At 36.8% G+C, this 17,467-nt stretch overlaps 1 protein-coding gene across 6 annotated transcripts in view; it reads left to right on the top strand.

Annotated features, from left to right (window-relative positions):
* The window catches only part of PC (pyruvate carboxylase), a 318,614-nt gene that overhangs the window by 51,370 nt on the left and 249,777 nt on the right, over positions 1-17,467 (top strand). For 2 of the 6 annotated variants that reach the window (XM_072423071.1, XM_072423067.1), the window contains exon 1: positions 2,800-2,889. The exons of the other annotated variants lie outside the window; for them this stretch is intronic. The gene's annotated coding sequence lies outside the window, so the exon portion shown is untranslated. Of the gene's footprint in view, positions 1-2,799; positions 2,890-17,467 lie in introns of those variants that run through there. 6 annotated transcript variants of the gene reach the window in all.

Raw genomic sequence — 17,467 nt, 5'->3', positions numbered from 1 at the left:
AGATAAGTGGGGGACTCTTGTGGCTACAAAGCAGCTAGTATTGTATTATAGGATAATTTTCATTAAATCCATGCAATAAAAAAGGAAAACTTGGTTTAATATATGTTTAAAAGTTAATGATTGATATATATGTTTAAAAGTTATTATTAATATTCCAACCACTGGTAAAATGATTGCAGGTGGAAGGCAGGACCTCCCTTTTGGTATGTTTGCTACAGCAATGCCAGACAGTTTATAAATATAGATAAAAACAACACTCTACTGTGTAACTATTTGGACATAAATATGTGATGGGTACCCTTGCAAATTATATTAAATTAAAATATTTAAAAAAAGTGGAACTTCACATATTACCATAAAAAAACATGCATGTTCATGTGCAATCTTGAATAACAAATACACTCAGTGGGTAAAGAAACTAATCGCCCCCTTCAAAATATTCCGATTTGATGCTTTGCAGCCTGAAATTTTTACAGGTGTAATTGCTCTGTAATACGTTGTTGTTATGCAACGTATAAAATCCAAGTGGAAGCTGTAACAGCAAAGGTTCATAAAAAAAACCCTAAAAACAATACCAAAAACACAAAATACCAGTCACTAAGCTCCATCATGTGTAAATACCTTCTCCATTGCACTCTTACATTCTGTTTCAACTTGTGATCAATTGTAATTATTTGATTGGTTCAGCATAAAAATTGCTATTGTTAGAACTTTTCAATGCTCTGTAACCAAAAGCAAATTACTATGGGTTACAAGGCCCTGTCCAAAGATCTCTTGAATTAGGCTGCGGGCAGTCTAGAGATAGATATAAAAACATGTGTAAAGGCTTTACTAAACTCTAGGAGCACAATAAAGCCAACAATAGTTGGAAAGTGCAAAATATTTGGTACTACTAGGAGTCCAGAACCTCCCTTACTCAGCTGTCCTTCCAAACTGGATAGAAGAACGAGGAGGAAACTAGTCAGAGAGGCTAAAAAGAGCCCCGTAACAACCTTAAAGAAGTTTCAAGAATATATGGCAAAAAAAGGTCTTTTTGTGCATGTGACAACAATATCACAAGTGCTCCACAAATATGGCTTGTATGGGATGATTGCATTAAAAAATCTTCTCCTTAAAAAAAAGGCCCATACTAACTTTTGCCAAAATGCATCCTGATGATTTTGAGGCCAGGTGGAAAAAAGATTTTGTTATGAAACAAGGCCAAAACTATTTGGCCTCAGCACCAAATGGTATAACAGAAAGCCAATACTACTCACCATCCAAAGAACACCAACCCTACAGTAAAGCATTGAGGTTGTAGCATCCTGTTGTGGGAGTGTTTCTCTGCAGCAGCTACTGGGGCACTTGTCAAGGAAGAGCAGAAAAATAGATATTAGACCAAAACCTGCACCCTTTGTCAAAGTTGTCAATTGGAAGAAGGTTCACTATCCAACAGGGCAATGACAAGAAACCCTGAGCAAAATGGGCCATACAGTGGCCGAATAAAAAAAAAATGGAAGTCCTTCTGTGCCCTAGTCAGAGTCTAGAATAAAACTTTATTGCAAATCTGTGGAATTACTTGAAAATTGCAGTTCTTCAATGGTTAGCATCCAACATGACTGATCTTCAACAGTTCTTTAGAAAAGCGTTATACAATCTAAATGTGAAAAATTGGTAGAGACATATCCCAACAGACTCAAGATTGTAATTAAAGCAAGATGTGGTTCCATGATGTACTGGAACAACATAGGGGGAGGGTGATCCAATATCCATCTCAGTGTTTTTTTCTGAACTGTTACTGTTATACCTGTAGCATATCCTTTATTAGGAAAAAAATACCATAGAGGGAATTAGGTTTAATTCCATAGAGAGGTGATTATCAAGTGCTTTCTGACTTCCACTATTTTCTGATAATATGCTGCTTTACCTTATGCTGCTTTTGACTGAATTCCCTGTGCCATTGTGCCAACTCACAGAATCTAAAACAGCAGATTTTTTTTCAAGAGATTCAACTTTATTATTTATAGTAGAAATGCTATGTTACCCTATAATCCATGCTACTCCCTTTCCAAACAATAGTTAATACATTTGTGGTTCTCTCAATATAGTTTTGGCTTCAACGTTACTATGTAACTATGTAACAGTCTATTTTGTCTATGTTTTATTTTGGGTACTATAAGTGTGGCAAAGCTGCAGCAAAAAGTGTCCAACATTTTACAAATTTTGCCATGGGTGTCTAAACTTATAGACACTGTGTTGTCTACATACCTAGTACCCTGTGTGCAAAAAAAGCTTTTGACGTTTTGTAAAATTGTCAGCCCCCTAAAGGACATCTATTCCTAGACACATGCATATCTAATACACACATGCAAACATAAATGCCAGTTGCATTCCATGCCAGGTAGTGGCATACCTGCCTAATTCAAAAATATTTTTGACAGTAGTTGGTGTTGTAGTTTGTGTTTGTCTTTTTACAGGCACACACATTTTTGTTGCTTGATATAATTGGTATCTTTTTTTGTACAAAACATTGGATAAATATTACAAATCTTTATTACAAATGTTATGTGATGTAAAAATGTGCAGCTACCATATCTTTAGTATACAGGTCATCTGCATATTTATATGATGTTTAATTTTCAGGTAATTTTTTTTTTATTCTACCTGTGAATTTTAGGAATTAGTTTTGTTTTAGAAATAACTTGTGGAACCATGCCTCATAGTGTGTGTTTAGTGTAAGTAAAGGTTCTGCTTGCGTGATCTTTGCTCTAGTGTTTGTGCCTTGGGCACAAAGTACAAATACTTATCTGGCTTGTAGTCAAACTTGTTGTTTGACTCCACGTGTATAAAGCCATGCCTCTGTACATTTTCTTTTAAACACAGATCAAGTTCCACAGAGATCATAGCACAGTATGTATTACTTATTTTTTTTCACTCACTTTACTTATTTCTTATAGTTGATAATTGTCTTTTATTACCTTAATGCTTGTTTTCCTTTTTATGTTCATTTTTGAGCATATTTTGTGTACTATTTATGATTTTTTTACAGTTACATAGTAACTCAGGTTGAAAAAAAAGGCATAAATCCATCAAATTCAACCACTGGGGAAATAAACATATCCCAGGACTAAAACCCTATCAACATAGTTGAACATCTGTTTTTTGCAGTATAATTTAATTCTACATATGTTAACTTTAGAATATGACATAGCATTTCTTTCTGTTTTAGTATCCTTATAATTGGCAGTCTAATCCATGATAAATTACTGTAAATAAGCAATACTACTACTATAGCGATACATTTAAGATGTTGCTTTTTTCATCTCATACTTTTAAAGAGATTGTTGCAAACTTTTTTGAAGCCTAATGTAGTAAAGTAAATGTAAATATTTTGTTTTTGATTTTTAGACTACAGTATGTGGTTATCTATATTTTAAATATCTTTACATGTAGTGGGTGTGAGTTTCCATTCGTATTCATGATTTATGTTTACTGTTGTTTAAAATGAGAATAAAATGTTTTTAATACTGAAACACTTACACGTACGGACGTCACACTGGTCAACAAACATTTTCTTGCCAAACACATTAAAGTCATTTGTTTGATGCACAGATTCAAAATATAGTATTGGTTTTGCTAGATTGGCTCTAGTTTTTGAAATAATGACCTCAATAATAAGCAAAATTAAACTAGATATACCTATGTATACAAGAAAAACATTTGAAATACTTAATGTGAATATATTCTATATTTAGTAAATTTACAAAACTAGTCACAAGGAAGTCATTGAAAAACTCTGTATGATTTCCTTTTATGCTGATGATCAGGACAATCGTGTTGAAGGCTTCAGCAGTAGACTGCCATCATGTGTCTATCCCATCTGCCCTGATACCTTTCTTCCATCACCGTTATATCTTGATGGAACCTCTCCCCTTGTTCCTCACTAAAATCGCCAAGGTTTTCTGGAAATTTTTGCAAATGGCTATGAAGATAGTGTACCTTTATGCTCATAGTTGCACCCAAATTTTTAAAGTTTTAGGAGCAAGTTTTTTACCAGTTCTTCATAAATTTGTGCTTTATGGTTATCCAAGAAGTTCTTAACAACAATGACATACCTGTGCCAGGCAGAAGCTTCAATATCAGTCATGTAACTTGTGAAATTTGAATCATTTATCAGTTTCTGAATCTGGGGTCCATCAAAGATTCCTGCTTTTAATTTTTCAGTACTCAATCCAGGGAAGAATCTACAAATGTATTTAAAGTAATCACCATCCTTGTTCAGAGCTCCAACAAATTGCTTCATTAATCCCAACTTTTTGTGTAGTGGAGGGAGAATGATTGATTTTTTTTTTCCTTGTCAACCATTGGCTTATTAATGATGTTCACTGCACCTTTTTTCATGTTTTCCCTTGGAGGGCCATGTCATTTTTTCCAGTGATCCTGCTTTCCTCCACTATTCCACTAGCAAATGAAAAATGTGTATATTGTGTATCCATTTTGCTGTCCAAGTAGGTAGTTCAATATTTTTATAAATCAACACATATGGGCCACTGGTGTTCATGATAGCAAAGCTTTTGTAAGACCATTTTGATATTTTCATATTCTTAAGTTTTGTTGAGTGACCAAATGGAATTGATACATAGCAGTTTCCATTATGCAGTAAAACAGATTTCAAACTTGCAGTGGAACTGTCTTTAAAAAGCTGCTTGTCTTCTGCTTGGTATTCTGGTACTCCCATATGGGCTAGTAGTTAAGGGATATTACAACAGTACACAAAGTCTCCATCTTAACTGAAATATGGTAGGAGTATCACCTGTCTTGTCCTATAAACGGTTATTTTAATGTTGGTCTCAGGCAGTTCTTTACTTTTAGCCTGGATACTAAAAGTTCAGATGCTTGTTTTGACAGACTTAGGTCACCTATTAAATCATTAGGATCTTCTTGGGAGAACTGCTGGTTTGATGAAACACTTCCTTTATAGTCAGTTCCACTGCTAACTCCTGGATTACACTCCAAACCCTGTATATCTTCCATGTTGGATACAGGAATATCAGGGGGTGTACTGAACACTGGTATGGGAACATCAGCACCATGAGGCACAGGTCATCTTGCGGATTCCAAATCGGGATACTCTTGTTTTTCTTGTAACAATTGAAACCTTTTACATTCACAACACAAAAAGAACAATTATTATGATGATTTTTGGGCTCTCGCCATACCATAGGTACACCAAATTTCAGAATTTTCAATTTTCCATTTTTGCATACCATATGGGGAGCCCAATACTTATCTTGGTCCCCCAGTTTGTTACAGCAAGATATGCTTGTTTCACAAATGGTGTAATGTTTCTTCTCTGTTTTTGCTGAGAATATTCACCACAAATGTAGCAAAATACATTAGGGTCATTTAAACAACCTCCCATATTTCTGTAAAAAAAAAAAGAAGAAAATGTATGAATAAAAAAAAGGCAAATAAAAAGTTTCATGAAAATAATGCTACATTTAATATATAAAATTCAAAACACTGCTGTAAATAAAGATTGATAATATTATGTATAACATTTGTTGTTGGTAAAATCGTCTAAGAGATCTACACATGTGGTGCATTAAATACATATGGGTTTGGATTTATTGCACAGTTGGTTACATGAAATCATAACCGTGTGTTTCATCTGAAATTGCTGTTGGTATCTACTAGGATCATTTAGATAAATATGAGAAACATGGGAAAACTGAATCATTAAACTAAAATCTAATTAAATACCTACTGATGTAACAAAATCACTAAATATCCTGCAGGAAAGCACATCTTTCTAATAAAGCCTAGTGGTGAAACACGTAAACGACTCAATTTAATTATTTTGATCAATCAATGAACAGTTTATTTATGTTCCTTAGGTTTTAAAGTCTGTTTTACTGTCTGTTTAACACATTTTGTTTTTGATATATGTAAACTGCATGCAAATTCAATAAATAGTAAAATTTAATGGTAATGTTATAAGTTGATTTCTGGTACCTAAAAAATAGTGAAGGTAAACTCACATAAAAAAATCAGCAAACTGACCTATTTTTTGTTGTTGCTATACCAGCTACAATCTTTCTAGACATGAGAAGGAATGTTACTATTATAGACACAAATCCACATGGTGCCAAACTAGGTTTTAAAAAATATTTAAAACTATACTTTTATTGTGATATACACATTCATTGTGATGTAAAGTCCTTTAGTAGAAAACCTGCATTAAATTCAGTTTTGACCTATGCTCCAAAGTAAACTCTGTCTCTGTCTATGTTTGTTGTAAAGTCTACCACTTTTGAACTTTCAAATTATAGCGTGTTCTTACCTTGTTTTTCCAGCTGTGCCAGATAGAGTAAATGGCAGACTTTTTCACTGTCTTTCAGCCAATGAAAGGTCCTGTATTCCTGCCCAAAGAGATGCTTGTGTCTGGGCATTACTGATTTATGACCAAGGTGCATTATTGCATTAGGGTAGGCTGTAAAATATGAATTATGTGCACAATACACAGGAACAAGAGCTGATGTAATGAATAATGAAATGTAAGCTACTGCAAAGCTCAGAGGTGACCTGCATCAAAATCAGGTATTGATATTGAAGTGACATCATTATAAGTTTTGGCAGGCTGTTGAATATTTGTATGTGTGGTATTCATGTACTTTTAACAGTGAAATGAAGTACAGAAAATCAGAAATATGAGCAAGAGGTCAGGATTTTTGGCATACCAGGTAGAAGTCATTAAAAGGGAGCAATCATAAATAGTAGACGTAAAACGTGCTGCTGATGGAAATCGGAAACATGATTAATAAACATTAGAAAGTCACAAGAACAGGAGCCAAGCCCCAGAAAAAGGTTTGGGATCAGGTTTAGGTTTAACCAACATCTGGAGCTATTATTAGACTAATTATCGTGCAGGATCCTTTAAATTCGATCAGTGCAGTTCATACTTTTTTAAATAGTATCAAGCCCTAAAGAAGAGGGGCGCTTTGCAACCCCAAATGTGTTGACTTTTTATTACAGTCTAATTTAAAGTGCATTTGGACCTTATATTTTATATATTTTGTGCACTCATGCAAACAGACTACATTCAGCCACCATTTTTTTTTAGGAAAAATTATTCTTTTTTGCTCTATTCAAGTCCTGACTGAGAAAATGTACTTCTTTATGAGAACAAGCACCCCACATTTTGTTCCACTTGGCCACTGTATCAATCAGCCAAGTGTTATAATCAAATTCGAAAACAATGATGCTTAAAAAAGTTTGCAGTGCTCCAGAATTTAAAATGTGTTCACGAAATAATTTCAAAATCCACAAGCACAAAAAAAAATATAAGCAAATTTTTTCATTATCCTTTTATAAATTGTTTAAGATATCCATAGTTGCAGCTTTTCTAGACCCGGTTGGGCCACAAACCCAGCTCTCAGTAGCATCTTTGACCTCAGAAATGTCCTCATAAAGTTGCCCCTTCAGGTGTTTCTTCAAATTCGGGAACAGATAATAATCCGAAGGGGCCAGGTCAGGTGAGTGGGGGGGATGGTGGACCAGTTGGAAACCCAGGGTTTTCAATTTGGCAGCCACAATGTTGGACGTGTGCGCAGGTGCATTGTCCTGCAAAAAATGGATCCCTTTGGTCAACTTTCCACGGCGTTTCGTCGTCCGGTGATACTTGAGCCCTGAGGTAGGTAGTCCACCAACAGAATACCCTCTTTGTCCCAGAGAACGGACGCCGTGACTTTTTGGCCGATTTCTGGGTTGGGAACTTCTTTGGGCGTGGGGACCCGCTGTGGTGCCATTCCATTGACTGTTCCTTGGTTTTAGGATCATGGATGTGGAGCCAGGTTTCATCCTCAGTCACTAACCTAGCCAAAAAGTCCTGTGCAGCTTCAAAATGGGCCAAAACGGCTTTGGATGCTTCAACATGTTCCTCCTGATCACTTCGCTAAATGCTTGCGCTTGTTTAGGATAGTGGTGATAAACCCAACACACACCCGTGAGATGTCAAGTATCTGGGCTATCTTTTTTGCGGATATTCGCCAGTCCTCAATAATCAGCTCATGGACAGCATCGCAGGTTGCCAGGCTAGTTGAGGTTGGGGTGCGCCCACTGCGGGGTCCATCTTTAACGTTGAAATGCCCAGTCTTGAAACAAGATATTCAGGTTTTGACAGTGACAAGGACACTTATCTCCCAGTGTTTGAGACATATCTGTGTGAATGTCTTTTGCTGACTTTCCCTGAAGAAACAAAATCTTCATGTTGGCCCGTAACTCAAACGACGTGAATCTTGCTTGTGCCTCTCCCATCTCAGCTTTTCACTAAAAAAAAAAACAAACAAACAAAAAAAAAAAACAGTTTTAATAATCGCAAAGACCTGATATTTGCATAGTTACATACTTCTCAGCACCCTCTCAAAGGTCTGCTTTTAATTTAAATTCTGAACACCAGAAAACTGCAGCAGGATTTAGATTAGCAGGAACTGGGTCTACAATAGTAGCTTTGGCATTTTCCTTTTACTTGCCAATCATTTCTCCGTCAGTCTTAAATGAGGCAGCTCTGAGTCAAGGAAGCCAAGCCCTTCCTCTACTTAAATGATTGCCTCTACACAGAGACACCGTGCAGAGCAAGACATGGTAACTCATTAAGGAGGAGATGGAAAATCTGGTTTTCTATCTGATTAACTTGTCATTAAAGATATAGAAGAATTAAAAGACAAGTGCCTGGCAGTTATGCTGAATCTTTTGCTTCACAACTCTAAGTCCTTGACCTTGAACAAGGCACAAAAATCTAAAACTGCATACTTGTACAGCATGTACATAAATATTTTTTTTTCTGGAGATGAACAGGTTTTAAACATTTGCAAGTATCCACAAATTCAACTTTCTATTGTATCAAGTAAATGCATAGATTATCTATCCACACCCGTGTAAAATTAAACCTATATGATAACTTGGGAATATTCAATAAAACTTGTTATTTAATATACCTCTGTCACACCTGTATATTTTAATATGGTTTTTGGATAGACAATAAAGGGTTCAAATTACCTGCATTCAAAGTATATGTAAGCTTATTAGTATTTGCTTGGAGTGGTAATCTCAAAAGATTCAACAAACATTTAAAATAGATATTTGGTTAAAGCAAAGTTAAAACCTCAATTTTTTATGTCGCATCTGCTTTTGCTGCTTAATTTCTCTGCCCCCCTCCCTATATCTTTGTTGTGTTCTGTTTATGAATGATATGAATGAAGTGCTCTTTTCAATTGACTTACTGTGTTTTGTACGACAATAGATGGTTATATATGTTTATACAGCAAACAGATATGTTTATATATAAACATATGTTATATATAATTCACCCATTTATACAATAGATGTAGAGTGTGAAGTGTATAATATGTAACTGAAAACACATGCATCATCTAGCATCTTATTTTCTCTCTTGCTTCACCCACCTTCTACACAAAGCTGGGTGCCTTAACTTAGGTAGGCATGGTGTCTGCAAACTGTTATTTGCAATTGTAGTGGGTGTTTCTACAGACATTTTTTGACTCACTCTGACTCTTCATACCAACCAGTTTATAGCAGGATGAAATATAGAATATGTAAATCGCTGTTTTCTTTTAATTGGGGAGACTGAGAAAAACTTGGAGATATGATAAAAAAAAGGCCAAAAATCATCACAGGAGGCCAACTGTGGTATTAAAAATTAGACCAGGAGTAACCTTTAAGTAAAGTCTGTAGCAGGTATAAAGTGCAGCTACCTTATAGGCAATGAATTAATATAAATATGTGGGACTTGGGGGGCAAATCAAATAACACCTGGAAGTTCCAGAGTTTTGCCTTCAGAACTGGCTGTGAAAAAATGCTTTAATAGTTCAGGTATGTCTGGGCACCAGCACGTAATATCTACAGCAGTGTTTCTGTTTTATTTAGCGGGAGTCTCAGAATGGTATTCTCAATAAGGGTTATGCATGATAGGCAGAGATACTTCTTGGCCGTCTGCCTAAATGCTTCTAGGCAGTGCTTTTTCCTTACATATACCTTATGTGTGGTCATTGTGGAAAAATTGAAAAACAGAGAGGCAACTGGTATCCAGGTATTTGATGGCCCTACCCCTTGCAAAAAATTCTATGGAGGTGACACCCCTGAGTTTTCTTTAACATCAGACTCCTTTACCATTTTATGCATTAATACCTGCTGCATACAGGGACTGCACAAACATTGCAAATTTATATCCTTTAATTTCTGTATTTTCTTAACCTGCGCTCTGAGAAGTGTCATAAGCCCAAGCCGGTATTAAAATGACATTCTTTACATTGTCTTATAACTGAAACTAGTGCAGAGAACAACTGCAAAAACATTCACTAAACATAATGGGTTGCTGTGTAGTAAATACAATTATTTTTTACTGTGCCATACTTAAATAAAAAAATTGTTTAAAGCTGGTAGTGCCTGCATGATTAGTCTTGGCCATTATCCCATGCCATGTTTTTCCAGACAGCCAGTAGAGCAGTAGAGAGCAAAATGAAAATCATTCTATTTGTCTACTATAGATAGATTTAGGCTTTTGCTTTTTGAAACTTGCAGTTTGTGATTTCCAATGATTAATCATTAATAATGGCATAGTATAGTATAGTGCACTATAAACGCAGTTGTATTATGTTTAGAGAAATAAACTTTACTGGTGTTTTTGTGTATTTTATTGCATTTTAAATGATTCATTAAACAACCCTGTTGCTAACGTGCAAGAGCAAAATTTCTGACAACCTGTAAAATTTTTAACACTTGCCTAAACCAGAGCTAGGGCTTGAAGGTCCACTGGTATCTACAATTTCCATGTGTTAGATATCTGGTGTGCCACATCGAAGTCATTATGACAGTCACCAAACATCATTTATACTTGAATATGCAATCATTTCCTAAGATATTTTACTATTAGGACACTGAAGTAATTGTATTAATATAAGAGTAACTTATAGCTAATTTCAAGCAGTAATAGTCATTTGTATGATTCATGTGGAAATAATAACAATTGACCACACAGTGATGGAAATTCAACTCGTAGACCATTGTCACAAAACAGGTGTCCCTGTTACAGGATTTGCCCTTATCTTTTATTTTGGTGGCACCAGAAATACAGCAGAGATAGTAACAGCAAGAAAAAATATGCAGTTCTAAATCATCCTTATGTTATCTAGGCCACAAAAAGTTAGCTGTACATGTACTGTAACTCAAAAAAGACAAGAGCTTTTTTTACATGTTCCACACCCATAGTTTCAAGTACATGTATTATTTCTATCGTATACTTTATAAAATGTTTCACAATAGCCTCAAATTAAACACCAAAATATTCAAGCCATTGGGAGAGAGCTATCAAAAAATTATATTGTTCTGCCCTTCTCATTGTCAAAAATGATTTGACCGACGGTTAACTTATCTCCCAATCACCACACTGTTTAAGTTCCAGAAACTTATTTAATGTGTATAACTGAGAGAAGGTAAAACTGGAAAAAACAAACAGTAGTGCAAAATTAGTAAAATATACAAAGCAAGCATACAGAAATGAATAAAGCAAAAGGTATATACACAGTCAATACATAACAAGATGTAATACAGCTCTTGAAGAACTTAACAGAACATTATGTCAAAGATTATAACTGAAATGCACTAATACAACAAAATACACATTTCACTATCACAAGATGTTTAAATACATCAATAACATACCAATGAAGCTAGGATAGGCTTGAAAAGTACAGGGAAGGATGTGGATGCATCAGCAGTAATACAGTTGTGTCCGCTATATAAATTACCACCACCTTCCTCTAAACTTTAGAAAATGCCATCATTAAAGGCAGAAAGAGAAAAATAAATTGTAATAAAATAGAGGGAGCAGAACTACTACTATTTAAACTATATACATACTATTTACATGAACGAAAACTGTTGATAGCACACTCCTCGCCTGGTATCTTTAATAGATACCATGATTTATATCCATCCATCTTTAATGATATTCCACAGGGGGTTGGAGCAAAACAAGTTTTGTCATAAGTCTGAGTAAAAACCCAGAACCCTAAGCCATTGTGACATTTTTTCTGCCTTAAAAACTTAAAACTTCTTTGTCAGGGAGGGTCTTCGTTACATGGCCCATATGCCATTCATTCCCTTTGGTTGGATGGTTTTTCAGAAGTACAATGGTACCTGGCAGGATGTTTGATCTATATGACTGACTCCCTTTTTGCCTACTCCATTTGTCCTAGAAGACCTTGGCCAAGCTCTGAACCTGCCTCCACTTTGGTTTACAGAGATCTTTGCCACCAAATGTTCCAGAAAGTAAAGGATAGGATGCAAAATTCTGGGTTACCAGTGTTGCTGGTTTAACCTCCCTGGCGGTCTGATTAGTAATTTTGAATGTCAAAGCGGTTCATTCTGTTTAAATTTCCTGCCTGGTTACGCCCCCCAGCGCTCACACATCCCGTTGATCACACTGGGGATGCCAGGCTAGGGGTCACAGATGCCGGGCGAACATTGCCAGGGGCCACTGCGGGCTTGTCGAGAACAGGTAAGTCCCTTACAATGCCAGACCCCCCCAGGTGTATCTCGGGGTTACCACTTTTGTGACTGAAAATGAACCCCAAGCCACACATGGGAATACTGCCAGGGAGGTTAAGTAGGTTAAGTAGTCGTTGGTCTTCGGAATATGTTAAAACTGGTTTCAAGTAGGCCACTGCAGCTATTCCCTGAATAGAAGCATCTGAAAACACACAAAGTTCCTTTTTGCTTAGTGTTAGATCAAGAAACTGATACACCTGAACTGATACCTGGACATGTTCCAGCTGCTTGGGCCAATCCTCACACTGCTGTTTCTGTTCTTCAGGCAGGGGTGCATCCCAGTCTTGAGAATCTGTTGTAGTAGGTACAGATGTTACCCCCTCATCAACATAAAGCTCTCTTTCCACATACCTCTTTGAATGATTTTGAATGTGATGTCCTACCTAAATTCAGTGCTGGCAGGTGTTGAGGTTTACATGAAAGAAATCAGAAGCTTTGTACACTTACCGTTTTTCTTCTTTTAGCAGCCATCATTTGAGTCAGGGGACATATCAGTCTCCAAAAGACCCTTACATCCTGACAATGAGCTGACATTTCTGCCTTGACAGGGGGACTATATATGTTAATAACTTTACAAGCATACAATAAAACAGTTGTCTTCATAAGAAATTGACAGAGACATTTATAATTTGTAGCACCAACTGCTGATAGACTGACATAATTTGTAAGCTGTTAATGTCCAGTGTTTAAACTGCTTATAATTAATTCTCTTGATAACCTTAAAGTACCCAAACCTTCCCTGAGGGCCATCATGTTGAACATGATGGCCCCACATTAAAGAAAACTTGTGCTACAGCTCTTAACATATATTATATCTATTGATCTTGCCAGTAAAGTCAACCTCATATAGCTTTTCATGATCAGGTGGCATCACTGCTGCACTTCTACTAAATTCAAAGCTACAATGTCCCTCATGTTGGCTGGTGCAACTTATCAACTGACCACACCTAGTCCTGCTCACTTATCTCTCATTTCCAGAGCTGACTGTGCTAACCTCACCCCCCCCCACACACACACACCTCATTTTAAATGCATTGTCCAGAAGAGGGGAGCATGTGAGGCATAAATGAAGAGTTTGCTGGGCTAGGACAGAGGAAACCTGCCAGTCATTACAATGTAGTGCCGTACCTTGTTGGGGATGGGTGTATGAATGATCTCCTAGTAGTGATGAGACAGAGGTGGGGGATGGGGGCAATGAAATATGCATGTAATGGTGTAAGAGAAGTGAGTGCGTGGGATGTTAAAGTTATGCGTGGGATGTTAAAGATACATATTGTAGTGTATAGAAATGAAAAGGAGAAGGGTATTAGAGTTCTGGTCAAGGTGATAGTAGTAACTGATGATAAATGTGTTATAAGTGGATAATTGTATGTTTGAACCGCATGTCAATAAAAACAGTTCTTATGAGTATGACATAATACAAACACAAATATCAAGGTAAAAGTCGATATCGAATATATATTACAATCAATATATAGGTACATCATACCATAACGTAAAGTGTATTGATCACTCAAAAATGTATAAAAGGAAAATAACTCTTCATATAAACAAAAACAATATAATATACATAGTAGCATATGATACACAGTAGCATTTAGATAGCATAGTGAATATCATGAATTATAGGTCAAGAGAGAAATATAAATATGAATAAGGACTAGATGTTGCTAATGATGGAAGTAGTAGGTGATCTGAATGTTATCATAATGTAAGTTATGTAGGTATTACGTGATCAAATGGTGAGAAAAAAAGGATTGAATATAGTTTAGGTAAAGTATTGAAGCTTAACATATCGTTAAGACCAGGGTACTTGTAGATTGTGATGTAACAATCCATCGGCACTCTGATTGCAAATGGAGATTATCAATCTCGCCCACCCTGGGGATTGGGGGAGATATGTTCTAGGCCAACAAATTGTGGTCCTTGAGTGTTGAAATTCTGCTTTGTTGCCATATGGTGGCTGAAAGGAGTAGTAATTTTTCTATTCCTTACTGTATATATGTGCTCATATATGCGTTTCCGTAGAGGTCTTTTGGCTTTCCCGATTTCATATGCACCACGGGGGCACATGATCAGATAGATCACTCCCGGGGTTGTTTATATAGTGTCTTGAACAGTGTGTTTGTCATTTCTGTGATCACCAATAGTAAATTGCCGCTGGCATCACCCCCCGGAATTTACTGCAGCTGCTCGCATTACCCGGAGATCAGCCTCCGGGGGATGCGAGCAGCTTCAGTGGAGGTAGCAGGGCAGGACATCCCCACCGCATCGCGGTGGAGTAATGGGTTCTGGGGGCGGGAAATTTAAAAGCAGATTACTATGTAATGTGCTTTTAAATTTTTTTTTTACAGTAAAAACATAAAATAAAAGTACAAATACACATTTTAGTGCACCATTGCCCAGTGCCCTGATTTACATTTTGCCCACTATTAGCCCTGACCTTGATCTGACCTTTTAATGGCTTATAAATGACTTCCTGAATGTATCATTTTATCACTTTGTCTTTGACCTTGATTGTTCCTGACTGATTGCTGGAGACCGCATGGCATCCAAACGGCATCTCACCGGTGCAAGCGCTGTTTTGGAGGAATTTGAAAGCAGCGATAGCGATTTGGAATCCCTTGTGGAATTGAGCGATAGTGATTCACCTGGAAGTTTGTCATCAGACAGGGAAAGTGAACTGAGCGACGATTCTGAACCCGAGGTCAGTGCTGTGCGCACATAGTGTCCTATTGACCTTGATGTGGACCATGCAGCACTGCCAAGATTTCAGTTCCCTGGTGCACCTGGGATGAAAATTGAGGCTGAATGCGACGACCCCCTGGCATACATGAAGTTGTTTTTGACAGATGAAGTTATCGAAAAAATTGTTGCAGAGACAAACAGGTAAGCCGTTCTTGTGTTTGCTAACTTTTTGAAATTTTTGCTATTTTTTTTTTATGCAAACGTATATACTGCTCTGTGTTTGCTAACATATTAATTGCAACCTTCATACTATAAAAGAACATATCCTAAAATACATTTTTTTATTTTGTTTTATGCAGGTATGCTGTACAACAACAAGGTGCTCCACACCTGAGGTTTGCAAGAAGCAGAAAGTGGGAACCTGTGACCAAGGATGACATTTGGTTGTTTTTGGGCTTGGTGATCCTGCAGGGAGTTGTGGACAAACCCATGCAGAAGTGGTACTGGTCCAAGAATCAAATGATTGCCACTCCATCCTTTGGCACAGTCATGCCAGAATACCGCTTTTCCCTCATCATGAAGTACCTGCACTTCGCAAACAATGAAGAATTTGATGAGACTACCCATCCTGCACCAAAACTCAAGAAAATTTGCAAAGTGTGATTCTACAAAATTTCCAGCAAACCTATGTGCCAGAAAGAGATGTCAGCACTGACGAAAGTCTAATTGCTTACAAGGGGAGGCTCAGCTGGGTGCAGTACATTGCGTCAAAGAGGGCATGATTTGGCGTGAAGACCTATATGCTGTGCGAATCCTCATCTGGCTACATCTGGAATATGGTACTGTACACTTGAAAAAGGACACAGTTCAACCCCAGATACAGCCATTATGGATTGGCAACAACTTCAGTGCTATCCCTCATTGAGCCATTGCTAGATCTGACAATTTCTACACCTCTCCTGAGCTTTATGAGTTCCTTCTGCAACACAGAATGCCTATGGAACCGTTAGGGCTAACCGGAGCAACCTGCCATCATTGCTTGCAAAAGAGAAGGTGAAGACAGGAGAAATTTTTGCCTGGCAGAAAGGAATGATGATGGCTCTGAGATGGCGTGACAAGAAAGATGTGTGCCTGATGAATACTGTCCATGATTCCTCCACCGTTCTGGTACACACAAAACGTGTGAAAGAAGTGATGAAGCCACAGGTGGTGATTGACTACAACAACACCATGGGAGGTGTCGACAGAGCTGACCAAGCCATGACATTCTACCCAGCGATGAGGAAACAGCAAAGGAAGTACTACAAAAAGATTTTCAGGTATCTAGTTGAACAGTGCCTATGGAATGCCTACATTCTGTACAAAAAAAAAATAGAGGCTATGGCTGTGAATCATTCAGACTTCATTTTGCAAGTTTCCAAATCCATAGTCAAGAACCACCAAACACCATTAGTGGCTATTAATAAACCTGGACGTCGTGCTTCCACTTGTTGTCAACCCAGAACGCTTGACCGGTCGTCACTTCACTGAATACATCCCACCAACCCAGAAAAAGGCAGCACCTACAAGGATGTGCGTGGTTTGCTGCTCAAAGACCGATGACAGAGGAAGAAAGAAAAGAAACCAGGTTCTACTGTCCTGACTGTGATGTTGGACTTTGTGCAGTACCCTGCTTCAAAATTTACTACACCCGAGATGTCTACTAAAATTTAAAAAAAAAAATTCTAAAATCTGCATTTAACGCATAATATTATTTATCAATAATATTGCACCCTTGTTTAGAAAATTTCAGTGATAAATTTTTGATAAAATATTTTTTTTGATAAATTTCACTGTTGTGGTCTATTATTTTGTTTTTTATAATTATGATTTATAATTATGTATTATATTATAATTTATGAATATTATATAACAAATTAATAAAAATATTATACCCAGGAGTTATTCCTAAGAAATAGAGGCCCACAATATAAAATAAAAAATAATAATATTAAAAATACAAAAATTTCTATGCAAAAAAAAATAGGATCCTTTTTTGCATCAAAAAACTGACAGAATTAGAACGCTAGGGGGCTTAAGAAGATGCCAATGTTTCTGATATATCTGTTGGATCCATCTGTGTTGTTGGCAGTATGTGGTGATGATTCTTGTCACCGCGTTACTAGTTGTCAGT

The sequence above is a fragment of the Pyxicephalus adspersus genome, chromosome 9 (genome assembly GCF_032062135.1).
Source record: "Pyxicephalus adspersus chromosome 9, UCB_Pads_2.0, whole genome shotgun sequence".
Lineage (NCBI taxonomy): Eukaryota > Metazoa > Chordata > Amphibia > Anura > Pyxicephalidae > Pyxicephalus > Pyxicephalus adspersus.
This window is presented reverse-complemented; position numbering and strand designations above follow the sequence as displayed.